This window comes from Vigna unguiculata, chromosome 8 (genome assembly GCF_037176805.1).
Source record: "Vigna unguiculata cultivar grain cowpea cultivar isolate G323 ecotype 2 chromosome 8, ASM3717680v1, whole genome shotgun sequence".
NCBI lineage: Eukaryota > Viridiplantae > Streptophyta > Magnoliopsida > Fabales > Fabaceae > Vigna > Vigna unguiculata.
The window spans coordinates 27,541,490-27,558,658 of NC_140799.1; the positions used below are offsets into that span (position 1 = coordinate 27,541,490).

Genomic DNA, 17,169 nt, shown 5'->3' on the forward strand with positions numbered 1-17,169 from the left:
TATCATGGCATACATAAGACTGCCAATAGCATTAGCATAAGGAACATGTGACATGTACTCCATATCTTCCTTTGTATCTGGGCAAAGATCTGAGGATAACTTGAAATGTGCAGCAAGTACTTTCTCAATATACCTTTGTTGAGATAAAAACAATTTACCAGCTTGACGGTCCCTGCGAATCTCCATACCAAGAATTTTCTTTGCTGCACCTAATTCTTTCATTTCAAACTCATTGCTTAGTTGAGTTTTTAATTTCCTGATAGAAAACTTGTCACGTGATGCAATTAACATATCATCAACATATAGTAACAAGTATATGAAAGATCCATCTTGGAATGTTTGAAAATAAATACAGTCATCAAATTGACTCCTGCAGTAACCTTGCCCAATCATGAAAGAATCAAACCTCTTGTACCATTGCCTAGGTGCTTGCTTGAGGCCATATAAGGATTTCTTCAAACGACAAACAAAATGCTCCTTTCCAGGAACAATAAATCCCTCTAGTTGTTTCATGTAAATTTCTTCTTCCAGCTCTCCATGTAAAAAGGCTGTCTTTACATCTAGTTGCTCTAACTCCAAATCAAACAAAGCAACAAAAGCAAGCAAAACACGAATAGAAGTATGACGAACAACAGGTGAGAATATCTCATTAAAGTCAATACCTTCCTTTTGATTAAAGCCTTTAACGACTAGTCGTGCTTTGCATCTTGCATTTTCAACCCCAGGAATGCCATCTTTTTTCTTATAGTTCCATTTACACTTTAATGGCTGTTTGTCTTTAGGAAGTTCTGTCAGAGTCCAAGTATTGTTTTTATAAAGACTCTGAATTTCTTCATTCATAGCCCCTAGCCATTGAGAAGACTCAACACAAGAAACAGCTTCAGTGTAGCTGACAGGCTCAACACCATCATTTACCTCTTGTGCAATTGACAATGCATAGGTAGTGAAATAATCATTAGTGTATCTAGCTGGCTTTCTGATTTGTCTTCTTGGTCTGTCCCGAGCAATAGAATAATCATCTCCTTGTTGTTGAATAGGAGAAGTGGTTTTATCATCACATTCATCATCATCATCATGATCATTATTGGATTCATTTGTAGAGGAAGATGGGACATCAATACCAGGAACTTCAGATTTGAATTCAAACTCCACCTTCTCATTAGTACCCTATATAGTACCTGTATTGGTAGAAGAAGGCACAAAAGACTGTTTTCCAGAAGATAATAATGCATCCTCATTAAAAATTACATCTCTGCTAAGAATTAGCTTTTGAGACTTTGACTCAGAGCACCATAAACGATACCCCTTTGATTCAGATGCATAACCTAGAAATATGCACTCAATAGCTCTTGGAGCTAATTTGCCATTATTAATATGTGCATATGCAGGACATCCGAAAATTCTTAAATTAGAATAATCAACAGGATTACCTGACCAAATCTCTTCTGGAACTTTGAAGTCAAGTGCTGAATGTGGAGAACGATTGACCAAGTAGCATGCAGTAGAAACTGCCTCGGTCCAAAGATCATGTCGATCCCATATCCCAGCATTTGAGAGCATACAACGAGCTCTCTCAAGTAGAGTCCTGTTCATTCATTCTGCAACACCATTTTGTTGGGGATTCCTTGGAATGGTTTTGTGTCTAGCAATACCATGATTTGTGCAGAACTCATTAAAGTCACCATTACAAAACTCTAATCCATTATCTGTTCTGAGCTTCTTTACTTTATTCCCAGTCTGGGTTTCAACAAGAGTTTTCCATTTCTTGAATGTGGGGAAAGTCTCATTTCTATGTCGCAAAAAATAAACCCAAACCTTACGGGAAAAGTCATCAATGATAGTCATCATATAACGACGTCCTCCATAGGAAGGAACTTTAGAAGGCCCCCAAAGATCAGAGTGAATATAATCAAGAATACCTTTTGTATTGTGAGTTGCTGTAGAGAAACTAACCTTTTTTTGTTTCCTAAAAGCACAATGTTTGCAAAACTCCAACTTACCAATGACATGCTTACCAAGATATCCTTGCTTGCTTAGAAGATGCAAACCTTTTTCACTCATATGGCCTAGGCGCATGTGCCATAATTTAGTGACATCATTTTCAGCCATAGAAGATGATACAACTACTGAACCTGTCACAACAGTCCCTTGCAGGACATATAAACTTCCAATTCGGTTAGCTTTCAAGAGAACAAGAGAACCTTTTGATACCTTTAGAACTCCACCTTCAGCTGAGTACTTGCACCCGAGAGATTCAAGAGTGCCAAGTGAAATTAAGTTTCGCTTTAATTCGGGTATATAGCGAACATCAGACAAAGTCCTGACGACACCATCATTAGTCTTGATCTGAATTGTACCTATTCCTGCAATCTTGCATTGGGCATCATTACCCATCAAGACAACACCACAATCAACAGATTCAAAAGTAGTGAATAAGTCCTTATAGGGACACATATGAAAAGTACATCCAGAATCAAGGATCCACTCTGTTTTACTCCTCTTATTAGAAGAGACAACAGACAAAGTAATGTCACTGTCAGAGTCAGGTTCAATATTGGCAGCTTCAGGGGATTGTGTGGCTTTTCCTTTTTCTTGTTTTTCTTGTTTTTTCTTCAAGATAAAACAATCAGAAATCTCGTGTCCAGGTTTCTTACAATAGCGACAAAATTTGTTGGATTTGCGTCCCCTAGACTTGGATCTAAACTTTTTGTCACTTGTACTCCTTCTTTCTTGAGTTCTAGCTCTGACACTTAAACCCTCACCCTTGTCCACAGAATGAACTTCAAGATCAAATTTTTCTTTGGACAATAAATTAGATTTAACATCTTCAAAGGATAAGGTATCATTATTTCCATACAACATAATTTCTTTGAAGTGTTTATAGGTAGAAGGTAGAGAGACAACCAACAAAACAACTTTATCTTCATCATCAATTTTAATATCAATATTTTCCAGATCCAAGAGGATAGAATTAAACTCATTAAGATGAGATTGAATAGGAGTACCTTCAACCATTCGAATGGTATATAAGCGTTCTTTGAGACGAAGCTTATTTGCAAGGCTCTTGGTCATGTATAAAGACTCTAACTTTAGCCATAATGCAGCAGTGGTTGTTTCATTTGCTACTTCACGGAGAACCTCCTTTGATAACGAGAGTTGGATTGATGATAGCGCCTTTTCATCCAACTCCTCCCACTGCTCATCAGTCATGGAAGCTGGCTTATTTTCTATTCCATCTAAAGCCTTCTTTAACCCACTCTGGGTTAAAACGGCCCTCATTTGGACTCGCCAAATAGAAAAACTAATCTTGCCATCAAACTTCTCAATGTCAAATTTTGCAGACATTTTGGAATTTCCAACTAAGAGCTCTGATACCACTTGTTATGGTATCGTAGCATGCGGAAGCACAGGATCGTGACAATTGGAAATTAAAGAGAAACAAATAAAAGAGCAAGAGAAATAACACACAAGGATTTACGTGGAAAACCTCTTTTGAATGTAAGAGGAAAAACCACAGGACGATAATGAACAAAGTTCCACTATGAAAAGAAGAGTACAAAGCTCTTGAATGGGAACAAGAATCCTCACCAAAATACACTCAGGTGTATATTACAAAGTGTGTCTCTGTAAAATGTTTTTCTATATTTTTTTCAAGTCATGGAGATGTTATTTATAGGCTTCAAAGTTGAACCACTCAATAAGCCATATGAAGAGTCTTCAGAAACTGCACTAGTAAATAGGCCATATGAAGAGTCTTCAAAACTGCACCAGTAAATAGGCCATATGAAGGGTCTTCAAAACTGCAGCACTAAATAGGCCATATGAAGTCTTCAAAACTGAACCAGTAAATAGGTCATATGAAGAGTCTTCAAAACTTAAGCAGTAAATAATTAATAATTAGTGCTTAAGTAACATGTGGTATTAGGAATTGAATGAGAACCACATATTCTAACAGATTCTTATTAAAATTTAGACTTGTCGCTAAGACATTAGAATTTGTTACATAGTGGAATGAATAGCTTAAACATAGAGATATATGATTTTTATATTTGTTACTATAATTAAGCTACACTTAGTTTTCCTTTAAAAAAACTATTAAAGGGTTCCACTGTAATCAAATTGATTACGTTAGTATTTTTTGTGTCACTTTTGGCTTAAAATGAGTTCATAAATTTAATCCTAACTATAACTTTATCTGCACTTGAAAAGAACAAAAAAAACTTGTATTCTTTAACATTAAACAAATTTGTACCAAAATAATAAATAATAGTTTTGATAATCTTGTGCTTGGATTAACAACATAAATTTATATTAACTTTTTTAAATTTGTAATGAAATTTACTACCAATTTTTAAATATATTTTTAAGAAAATTGTGATCATAATTGGAACTATATTTTCTATCACAAACATTTGTCACACTTAATTTAGTGACTAATATTCTATCCATTAATAAAACCATCATAAGAATTGAAAAATGTAAGATATAAAAGATGTTATTAACTAAGAAGGTAAGTTGAATTTTAGATTTTTAAAAATCTCTTGTTTGAATTAAATTGACCAAGTTTCTAGCAATCTATCACACCTGCAACATACACTTTGACTAATTAAAAACAGAATCAACAAACTGAAATCACTTAATAGAGAAGCACAATGAGATCAATATAATTCAATCGATTGAGAAACATGATCAATAGGTTGAAAAACATGAAAAAAACATGAAAAAAATATGCAGAAAACACAATTAACCCATAACATGAAATCTGATCAAATTATCAATCAAGACTGATTCCAATTCACAGTATAAACAATGTTTTTACAACAAATTACATTAAAGTACCATAATTATACAAAAAATTTATTAAAATGGTTTTCTTGAGGATTTTATCAAAGTTTAATTAGGAGAAAAAGAATCAAACCATGCATAAGGATTTATATATTGGCTCACTCATAACAGAGCTACATTCAGTTAGTCAAGGCAACCTTAACTTGGCTTTCCACTATAACAAAAAGTTTTACAAAATCCTTACAAGATTACACTTATGATAAAACTAAAAAACCACACCAAGACTCTTGAATACCATGACAATCTAATTCAGCATAACAAGACTCCCACTTGCAGATCTGGAATCACACTAGATAAAACCCAAATACCCAAGAAAGACCAAACCTTGGGGGTGGCTCTCCCTAGCCAACCAAAAGCTTTCTTCAAGGAACCAACACTAAGCCAACAAGACTCTAGAATTCAAGAAGCAGTTCACTAACGTTTGTGGCATTGTGTAATTCAAAGAGGACGAGTTTTCCAAAGATTTCACACTCATTTTGCGCTAAAAATGAATTTGTCATAGACCTCTCTAAAAAAATATAGGCTTTATAGTTTGTTAGTTGACATATTCAACATGTTTATTTGCTTGTTCAATTTGTTAATTTTACTTGACTTAAGTGAAATCATCTTATTGAATGATAATTCACCTGATTGAATATGTTAATACCAGAATTATAACAACAAGCCACTTAACATGTTAAAAACCCTTTTAACAGACTAAAAGAATGCAATAAAACACAAGATATCTATTCTATGTCAAATAATCTTTAAGTTAAGCTTAAATCTTCAAGCTTTAAGTTCTTCACGTGTTAGCCAGATTAAGCCCACTTCAAGCTTGGTCAACACACCATTTCTTCAAGTCTTAATCACTTTATCAAGTCTTCATCAATTTCCATCAATCCTTCATAACCTCATCAAGTCTCTATGCAATATCTTCATCAAATCTTTATGCAAGTCATTTGTGCTAGCAAAAAATACATAGTCACAACTCTAAAATTTATTGCTAATTAAATGAATGACTAACATTTTAGCAACATGTTTCATTTGGTGATTGATTTAGCCATTAAGTTAAATAAAAACTAAAATAACTAAAAAAGTATCATTTTTTGCTGTCATTAAATTTCATTATTTGTACTTGATGTTTTAATACTTATTTTATAATTGAATTGACATGATTGTGAAAATAAATATATATGATGGTATAATTAATTGGGTTTATATATGGCATAATCACTTTAGTTTAATATTATCAATGGTATGAGTAGTGCAATTATTTATGAAAGGAGATATTCATGTTTTACAAGTATTCAAATTAAGTAGACGAGGATATTAAAGGTAAAGAATTGATGGTTCCTACATTATTACTTGATAATGTAAGTTCAATGAATTGCTCTAATTCTTTTGAATTACTCTCTAAGTGTGTATTTTTTGATTAAGTATTTGAACCATCCCAGGTCTAGGACCCCAAATTGTTGTCGACAATGTTGCTCGACTCTTAAATTTAGAAGACCTCTCCTAATAAGATGTTGCCAAGCCGGGGACACTCTGAGATAAAATTAAGGACAACTCATAATAAAATAAGCATTATCAAATAATTAACAATAATCCATGGTTAGAACACGATTGGATCAAGATTAACATGTGAACAATACCAAGCCTAATTCATAGTTCTACAAATACAAGTAGTGGAAGTGACATGAGGTGAGTTCTTCAATACTCTAAAATTATCTATTTGAAATTGTCACATGCAAATGCTAACTTGAATGTCATAGTGTTTGTTGTAAGTACCTGCCACTTAGTACTAGAAGACAAGACATGCATAAGAGCAACGAAATGGTTGGTGCAAATACCTTTGTCTATCAAGAATAATACCATATGAGAAAAATATACCCATTAGTGGTATCAAAGCTTCGATGGCTCGGGATGACTGAGTCGATAGTTCGGGGTGACTGACACCATAATCACAACAAAAAGGGTCACCATACACTTGATGAGAAATATACCATATGAAAAAAAGGATTCACCCTTAAAAGGAAATTATTGGAAATAATCCAAATGTAAGTTAGAATCTCACATTAGATAGAAAAGATAAAGTTAAACATTATATAAGATAAAAACTAAAAATATGAGTTTTAAGAAAAAGATATAAATAAAATAAAATTTACTGAATTTAATGGTGAAAACTTGAACTAACTCTAGAGCAAGATTTAAAAGATTAAAATCACACGTAATCCAAACCGAATAAAATAATATAATTAAATGATGAATTTATAGTAAAAACTTGTTCTAATGCATGAATTATGCAAAGAAATTGTACAAGACTTGACTGAGACTTTATGGGAGGGATGAAATCCCTTTCTCGAAAATTAAAACAAGGAGTTAAATCTTCTCACAATTGATAAACTTTTAGGAAACATTGTTATATAGAAAAAGTAAATATTTATGAGTATTTAGAAGTTAATGTTACCCCATAATTCAAGTGTTGACATGCATTGGCAGAAAAGGGGAATGCATTGCATTTAACATGTTAGAGTAGCTTGTTTAGAACTTCAATAACATTTCTTCATATGCAAATGCTTAATTGCAGGCTTTTAAAATAGTAGTGACCCACCAACATATTAATAACTCCAATCATCATTCTCATCCATGCACCATTTACAATAAACACGTCTTTAATTTTTTAATATCGATTTCACACATTAATTAACAGAGAAAACATCCACATAGTATGAATTTGCAGAGAAGAAAATCATATACAACAAAGTTTGTCACGTACCTTCCAAACTAAGAAACATTTATTAAAATATATTAAAAGAGATACTCCTTCTTTTAATATCTCATTATATGATATAATAAATCAGCCAACGTTATCTTGTGCGAGAGAATTTTTTTTTTTTTTAAATAATAAGATTCATAGTATTACTTTACTTTACTTGTTTTTTTTTTTTTTTATATTTTCATTCATACACTTTTAACTTTTATTTTATTTATCTTTTCTTTATTCAAATTATTTTTCTCTTTTTCTACCGAGTGAAGATGGCAAAACTGTCCATTTAACCTGATCTATTTTAAATGAGCTATGATTCGCATGAGCCCTTATCAGCAATCATTTTAGCTTACTTTGAAAGATAAAAAAAAAATTCCGTTATATAAAGCTTAGACTATATTAATAAAATTAATTTAAATTTTGATATAATGATTTTATAGGTAGATTATAATAATGTGCGTGTTTTTGATAAAATACTTTTAGTGCAGTATTTTTATTTTTTAAATATAAATATTATTTTATAATGATTCATAAATTTTATCGTCTAATTTGCTTTTGTAGTTTTCTCAAACAGATCTACTAGGTCAAACCTATTATGTAAGATTGAATTATTACGAAACATAAGAATAAATTACGAAACAATAAATATACACGTATAAATTGTTTAAAAATTAGGTGAAAAATATATCTGATAAAAAGTAATTAACATTATTTTATTTTTTTGAAAAATTTGATACAAGAAACAGAAAGAATTTATGATATTTAATCTAATGTATAGAAGAAGTATAATTAATTTAATTCATAACTATAATTTCAAGCAAATTAGGATTGTGTAGAAAGAATCAATACCAGACTTGGCAGTGAAGTCTCTTAACTGGAAGTGGTGCAGAATTATAGAGACGCACGTGCATTTTACGTAAAGAAAAAAAAATGGTCCTCTTGTGTTGTGATCCAAGAACTTCGATTTCTCCATTTACAATAATAAACCATTTCATTGATGATGCTAAAGAAAAGGATGAATGTGAATAGTTGTAATGTAACAAATAACCAAACATTCCACGCTGCAATCGAAAAAACAAAGGTACAAATGATCATGATATTAACGTTTGAGTGTATATATCTTCATCTTGCTTTCAAAAATAACATGCAATTGATCCTCTTATACTCAAATATCACATGTTCAGAATTACATTCCAAGCTTTTTATTCCATGATAGACCTTTATAAGATTCTTTCAATTATAAAGCTTCCACGTTTTAGGGTGTCATAGAGTGAAAATCTGAGTCTCATGTTTTTCGGGTCAACGCAATCTTATGTTGTAGGTTTAGCATTCATTAAACAAAGTCGTACCCCAGTATGGAAAAAAAAAAAATCCAGGATTTTTATTATATTTTTAGTGATGCCGGAGTTTGAGAATTAAATAGTATGTGTGGTGCAGAAAGAAAAAATGGGGTGCAGAGATTGGTTTTGTTGTTCACATGTTGATATGGCCTGCCTCCTAAGAGCCCAAATGGCCAATGATGAATTCACATTGCGTTCTGTTTGGGCCTCATTATTTGCATGTAAGAACAATATTGTTTTTTCTATCACCCTATGACACTTCCATAATTTAGAAAAAGATAATAGTATTTGTGTTTTTTCTTGTTATGTTTCAGAATAAGCTCTCAAGAAGGATTTAATAAATCTTTCTGAGTTTTATAATTGTATTTTTTTATAATATTTTTTAAGAATTTAAATATAAGGTTGACTTCAATATTGAATAAAACGAGAAAAAAAAAGTAAACTAACATATATAAAGTTCACATATTGTATGTTTTCAAATTTTATATCAAAAGTTATAACAATTTTTTATATTTAAATGAATGGTACATGATTTATTTGTGTCGAATTTCTTTATATAATTTGTTTTACAACAAATTCAGCAAATTTCAAATTCAACTATTTAAGAATGGTTTAATTAAGTTTTGATAAATTTGTTTGTTTTTCAATTAAGTTTCTATTATTTTTTTATGTATTAAGTATTTTATATTTTTATATTTTTATATTTTAATTAATTTATTATCATTTAAATTTTTTATGTTAATTGGATCATGTAAATATATCTTATCTCTTGTCACCTTATTTCTCTATGTGTATTAAAAAAAAAATACAAGATTTTGTGACTAATATAAAATTATATAATATAATTTTTGTTACTTTCTTGAAAACTTGTGTTTAGTAAAAACATATTATCCAAACTATTATTACACTAATTTATTTATCAATTTTATCACAGCAATTTCACAAAATTAAATTAAGAAAATAATTTTTTTAAAGAAAATTAATAAGCAGTCGATGTGTTAAGGAATTGACTCAACTTTTTATTTGTGAACTACATTTACTACACAATTTTTTTATTTTTGTAAATTATGAATGATATTTAACTAAGATAATATTATTTTCTTGCCAGTTTGAATGCTATAAAAAATATTCATTAACTATTTTTAAAAGCAAATGATTAAATAATTTATATTTTAACTATTTATTAAAAAATTTATGTGGTAATTTATATGAAATACATACTGATTAATTAATTTATATTACAATTTATTACATTTGATGCTATCATTTTTTTATATATTAATTTCTTTGTAAAATTTTAAAAATTAGATAAATTATTTATAATACATAATAAACAAAAATAAATTGAATGTAGATGATGACAAACATCCCAATCATGGCCAAATGCAAACAAGAGGATTGGGCCTCAACTCAACTATTGAGAGGACCCAAACTCTTTTCTTTTGCACCAACATTGTTAAATACTAGATTAAGAATTAATTTTGGGCTTTGTATTTTGGGTCCAGTAAAATAAGCTTTTCTCTGGGTTGTGTATTAGGCCTTAGAGGAAATTAGGTTGTAGAAACATTTTGGACCAACATGGGAGTTGGGCCTAAATTGGGCCTAGAATTGGAGTGCATAGCCTAGAGTGATCTAGAAGCTTCACAAGCTTGTTCTTAAAGGACCGCAAGTAGTGTAGCAAGGTATGGCAAGTGTGACTTGCTTAGGTGGCAAGTCACACCTCCCACATGCTCTTTTTTTGCTCCAATTTTCAATTTTCTAGATTCCTTTGTCCCACCTCTTTTTTTTAGACACTTTGCTCTCCTTTTAGCCTATATATATAAGGCTTACCTCATGTATTTTTCAACTTGAAATTTGGTAGAGAATTGCTACCAAAATGTGTGCACATCCTCTCTTCCTTGAGCTCACTCTAGAATAGCCTCCTTGTTAGTCTACTCTAGCTTCCCTCCTTTAGAGTTGACCTCACCCCTCTTAAGATCCTTTCACCTACACCGAACCAAACACATTCAATCTTCTTCTTTCATGCTTTCGTGTTCATGAAGCAAAGGCGAAGCCATTAGTAAGTATTATATTTATAAAACATATTCTTTTATACACTAGCAAATACTAATTTAGACACTAATTTCTTAATATCTAAAATCTTGGTAACTAATATTAGAGACCTATTTAGATTCCAATTCACAAAATGAACTATAATTTTTATTCATAATATAAACTATTTTAGATACCAATATTTTTTGTTTATAAATTGTTATTTAAATTAATCATTGTATTGATTAATTAGTTTTTGCCTCTAAAATTGGTTGCTATTAAATGATTTTTTTTTGTAGTGATACTAGAGCTTTATACAAAGGAGTAAGCATTGCATTCATTTTAGTAGTACTTTTGATTTGAATTTCACTAATTGTTAGTTAAAAATATGTGTTCATTATTAGAAGATGATATCAATAGAAAATCACATTGCAAAAACAAAATCAGTATCAATAAATAGTAGACTAAAATACTCTCTTTTTTCATTGTTTTATTTTCTTTTATCTTCTAAATTTAAAAAAAATTTTCCTTGGTCTCTTGAAAAGTTTGTGTCAAACTAAATAATTTTGCTAATTTACCACAATAACAATTCTGATTCACTAAACAAAATTCCATGTAGCCTATCACATATTGTCATGTGTCTAATTTGTTAGTATGCTTAATTGATAAAAAGATTAACTTAATTGAATTATATAGATACTTGAAGTTAATACTTAAATGTTTCAAGTTATAACTAATAGTTAAGAATGAAAGGTATAAAAAACTAAAAGGCAACAGATGCCTTGAATTTTTGATAAAAGAAAGAATGATGTGAGTGGATAAAACAACTAAAGTTTCCAGAGGGATGTGTGATGTGCAACTAACATATCACATTGCATTAATCTGGATAAAGGAAAATATATGGAATGAAGAGTCACGTTTGTCATGTTTTTATTCAAAGACTTATTGCTTTGGCATTTCATGACATGTTACCAAAGCCAATATGGAGAGTTTTAAAAAAACTAAGTTTGCCCTTTAAAGATATTTGTCCAATTAGAATATCCATTTCTATCATGGACAATGTTAGGTTTTCCATCACTGAAAAAAAGTGATTATTCTACATTGTCAATAGTTTCAGCCTATTAATGGTGTTAAAGTTGAAAATGTATATAGTTTGGTTGATGATATCAATCATAAATATTTTGTTGCATATTTCCTAGGGGATAACTTGGGACTGTCAGGTTTATAAGGAGGGGGTATCACTGGGGAGAACAACACCAATGAGATCTGAGCCTAACCACATAAGACACTAACACCACTCTCAACCCAAAACCTTAAGGCTATGGGTTTATGGGCCTTGATCCTTATATGATGCTCTACTTTCTCAATTCTGGTCAATGTGGGACTTAGACTCACACTTGGATTCTTAACAATCTCCCCCTCAAGGGTGAGTCCCTTCAACCACATTGGTACACTCCCCCCTCCAGCGGAAGCTGCCCAACCACGAGTACTCCTTTTCTGTCCTTTTCTGTGTCGCCGTTCTTCTTAACGGGACACGCTTACTTGGAACCCTTACCTGGGACTCTTGCCAGGAAGACTTTTGATACTAGGACCATACTGGTACTGCACTCGTCTGAGCCGGTATTAACCATCGGCTCTGATACCACTTGTCAAGTTTTACAGAGGGGGTTTCACTAGGGAGAACAACACCAATGAGATCTGAGCCTAACCACATAAGACACTGACACCACTCTCAACCCAAAACCTTAAGGCTATGGGTTTATGGGTCGTGATTCTTATATAGTGCTCTACTTTCTCATTTCTGGTCAATGTGGAATTTAGACTCACACTTGGATTCCTAACAGGCTGATCCCAACTTCTCTAAATGTTACTTATGTAGTAACATTTATTATCAATTGATCTTGAATTTATCCTACTTAAGTATATAAACATCCACTACTTATTGTTGGCTGATAGATTTATTCATTAGTTTTTAAAATTTATAAATATGAATCTTAGTAGATAAATAAATAAAAAGAAAGTTTTCACAGGTATATAGAATCACTATTGTATCTTCACATATGGCATGCATTTGCAACCTATTACAGATTATCTTCACATCTTAGATTTGTACAGTTTTTTCTTTTTAAAAGTTTCATGTGGTGTACTATTATGGATGATTTAGTAGTCCCTAAATCACATATATTCATGATGCATAGCTATTTATTATGAATACTAGAGAAGTTAAAACTTAACATTAAGTCAGATCACATATAACAGTTCATGATGCTATAGCTATTTATTATGAATACTAATGGGAAGGAACATAAACAGAGAGAGTGAAGGTAAATTGTGATATGAAAAGTGGTGCAAAAGATCCTTGTCTTTATTTATTTATTTATTTAAACAATGGAAACCAAACACATCATAATCATTGTTTTCATCATTGCCTATCAGTATTACACAAATTCAATTCAAAAGTTATTGATTTAAAGTTTGTGTTTGTTTCACTCAACTTTACTTTTCAATACATTTCTAAATGCTAGTTCATGTCTATATAGGGTGAACATAAATTCTCATTAGCCAATCTAGGTTAACTTTAAAAATTTAAAAATGGAAAAACTTTATCTACAATAAAACTCTCATTAGCCAATCTAGGTTAATTCCTTTAGAGAATCATGAATTAGAAAAATATGTAGGAAAAGAAAGGTATCAATTTGTATAAGTTTGACTTGAAAGGATAAACCATTACTAACTTGAATTACATAAAATTTGATGATATAATAAGGATTATACATACTTTCTTTCTCAACTAAGATACATGAAATACATTGGTCTAAATTTGCTAAAGGTGATGGTAAATCCAACTTATAAATAAAAAGTTCATAGTTTACGCATTTGATATAGATTTAATCATTCGGAAGAGTAATTGTAGCTTGTAGATATTAATCCTTGTATGGCATACTATGAACCAAGAAGTTACTATACAAGAAGTTACTATGACTTTCTTTGTACAAAACTATCAAGGAGAATTGCTTCATGACTTTCCTATGTTTCATTCATCATCGACAATATTTAAATTTTTAGTATATTAATATATATTTGATACGGTAAAGAATGTTACTAATTATGATTATTTCTTATGTTAGGTATCTAATTAGGGGAGTGTTCCTAATGAAGAAACAAATGCCTCAGGTCAAGATTGATAGTAGAAGAATCTTATTTGACTTTCATTTTGTTTTACTTTATAATAATTAGAACAAAGATATTGTAATATTTCTCTAGTTTGTACGTTTAAACTTTATTATTTACTTTGAACTTATAGACAATCAGTGGTGGATCTTGACCAACATTGTTGGGGGTGCCCAAATAATACATCCAAAATTTATACATTTCATTATTGTCACTAACACAATAAAAATGAATACATAACTTAGTATAACGATAACTAAAAAAGAAATCAAAAATATCTAAAAGATTGTCCTTCGTTCCTTCAGATCCTTGAACTCATTAATAATTGAATCAAAACTAAAATTTTCAGCTATTTCTTTTTCAATGTAAATAATCATATTGTCAGCAAGAAATTCATCTTCCATTTTATTCCGCAATCTTGTTTTGATAATCTTCATTGCAGAAAATGATCTTTTTGTTGTAGTTGTAGAGACAGGAAGAGTTAAAATAAGACGAATTAAACGATCAATCAAGTAGAATGTCCTTGACTTTCCTGTTCTTGTCAAAGATTGACATAATTCAAGTATGGTTGATAAATTCTTCAAATCTGGATGGTTAGGAGCATCAATAATAAAATGTTGAAGTTAAAATTTTAAACTAATCTTCTCTTGCTCACTAAAATCTAAAGGATAATATTTGTTCACAAGAGTGCATATATCCTCAATGTTAAAAGCTTTATAAGCATCCTTAGGAACTAAAGCATTGCTTAGAGTTAAAAGTTCCATTGTTTGCTCACTAAACCTGTCATTTAATTCTTGCAACTGCTTGTCCACTGTAACAAGAAATATATTCACCCTAAAATGATGTTCCATAGTGACATGATCTTTTTGATGTCGAGAACGACCATGACGTGCAACATAAGTAGAATTAAAATCAGGAATATCAATGTCATGTTGTTCACAAAAGAATACCACACATTTCAATAGATTTTGCCAACCATCCTCCCTCAACTTTTGAATCAAAATTTTAGTACAACAAACCAATTGCATATCATTCAATATATCCTGAGATTGTTTCTGCAAATCTTGGCAAAGACCGTCAGTAATTCCCATAATATCTTTCATCATGTGTAAAATTAATGTGAACTCAAATGAAGACAACATATTCAATGCAGCATCAGCATCACCCCTTTGAGAATAAGTTGATCCATCAACAATAATTTTTTTAAGAACTAGTCAAGATGCATTATATAGCTTCATCATACTACAAATGGAATAAAAATGCGAGCTCCAACGAGTATCAGCAACTCGTTTTAAAGTGCCAATTTGATTTTTTCCTTTACCAGTTTCAAGTTCACCCATTTCTAACAATTGAGTTATTCCATATAATTCAATAGCTTGTAACTCATCATGAAGTTTACTAGAGGAACACACAACATTTACAATAAAATCCAAATTTGAAAAAAATTGATGAACTGGAATGACCTCTCTTGAAGCAGCCACCAAAGCAAGTTGTAGTCTATGAGCAAAACAATGCACATAATAAGTATAAGGATTATCATTGAGAAATAATGCTTGCAACTCATTCCATTCTCCCTTCATATTACTAGCACCATCATACCCTTGACCGCGGATATTGGAAACATCAAGATTATGCCTAGAGAGAACGACACTCAATTCTTTTTTTAGAGTGGCAGTTGTTGTATCCTTAACATGCACAATATCAAAAAATTGTTCTTTTATATTACCATCCTTATCTACGAATCTCAAAACAAGAGCCATTTGCTTTTTTTTTTTAGATTCATCACGTGCTTCATCAACAATTATGCAAAATTTAGAATCTCCAATTTCTTCTCGAATGTGACTTCTTACTTTTCTAGAGAAAATGTGCAAGATTTCTTTCTAAATATGATGAGAAGTATACTTAGCATTATACAGAGCATTTTCTAACACAACTTGTGCCACTTTATCATTATATGATGCTAGAAGTTTAATCATTTCAAGAAAGTTACCTTTATTACTTGACTATGGTGTTTCCTCGTGGCCTCTAAATGCAGAAGCTTGAAATGCTAGCCAACGAATTGTGTCAATAGAGGTTTTGAGCCGTAAACGATTCTTGCAGACTTGTTCTGAACTTTGAATATTTATAATGCTATTAATGTGCATAGATTGATTCAACAAGTCTTAACAAGCTTTCATTGCATTGTTATGCGGTGAGAAAGGACTATCTCCAATGTGGTTGAGAAATGCACATCTTTTTCCCGCATTAACCTTTTTCCATGATCTAAAACCTTGTTTAGTAAACACATCTGATCCAAAACGACCATCTGGCTTTGAACTAAATAGATAACATGCCAAACAGTAAGCTCCATCATTAGCAGGGGAATACTCTAGCCAAGAAGGAAACATTTTAAACCAACTAGATTGAAATCTCCTTGGATGTTTTTCCTTAGAATAAGGATAGTTTTCAAGTTGCATTTGATATGGACCCCATTTTGACTAAGCTCTTCGAATCTCATCTCTTTAACTCATTGAATATTCCCATATTTGAAGACGTTTTCCTGGATCACGTTCCAAAGAATTAATATGAAACTCCTCACCTATAATTTTTTGAACCTTAAAAGGGGCCTCCTCTGATTGAACAATTGGAACATTAATATCATGCTTCAAAATATCTGGAAGAGTTAAATTTGTCCTGTTTTCATCTTCACGGGTAGCTTTCCTTTTATCACTTTTAAAAAATGAATCTATTCTTTTATTCTTCATCAATATACCTATTTAAAAAAAAATAATACTAAAAAATGATTTATCATAATCTAATAAAAAAATGAGAGACATAAATACCAAAAGAAAATTCGATGATAATCAAACCACACTTAAAATTCAATTATAAAAACACAGTATAATCATTTTTTCTTCTATGTTGATAAAATAAAAAATAATATAAAAAAGGCTCATTAAATAAATTATTAAACTAATATTTCACTATCAAGTGAGACAAAAGAGAATTACCTTCTTATTTTTTCTTCGAGGATGGAAGAGAACATTTAAGAGATGA

General features: G+C 30.9%; 1 pseudogene; it reads right to left on the minus strand.

The window, feature by feature from the left end:
* Positions 1–14,411: 14,411 nt before the first annotated feature.
* On the minus strand, positions 14,412–16,877 carry LOC114195017 (uncharacterized; annotated as a pseudogene).
* Between the last annotated feature and the right edge of the window lie 292 nt (positions 16,878–17,169).